The sequence below is a fragment of the Oratosquilla oratoria genome, chromosome 15 (genome assembly GCF_046742065.1).
Source record: "Oratosquilla oratoria isolate Oo_2021 chromosome 15, ASM4674206v1, whole genome shotgun sequence".
NCBI lineage: Eukaryota > Metazoa > Arthropoda > Malacostraca > Stomatopoda > Squillidae > Oratosquilla > Oratosquilla oratoria.
The window spans coordinates 35,971,458-35,971,829 of NC_134791.1; positions in this window are offsets into that span (position 1 = coordinate 35,971,458).

Sequence of the window (372 nt, forward strand, 5' to 3'; positions counted from 1 at the left end):
GTACAGCCCTCATCCCAATCCGAAGAGCAATCCGAAGATTGCAATATTTTTTGAGCATTGACTTGTGAGATTGATGAAAACGTTCTAATGCCCCTCGTGATTCCGCATGATAAGCAGAGGACATGATTTGGGAAATACCTAGCTCTTTTAGGATACTGGCAAAGAGGTCACTCGTGAAGTTAGTTCCTCGATCGGATTGAATTTCTTTTGGCAATCCTACTTGAGTAAAAAATTTCAACAAGGTGTCAACTATAACTTTGGCATTTATTTTCTTAAAAGGGAAAGCTCCAGGATACCTCGTTACCGGGCACATGACAGTAAGAATGAATTGATTTCCCTTTTTGGTCTTAGGCAGGGGTCCAACACAGTCTA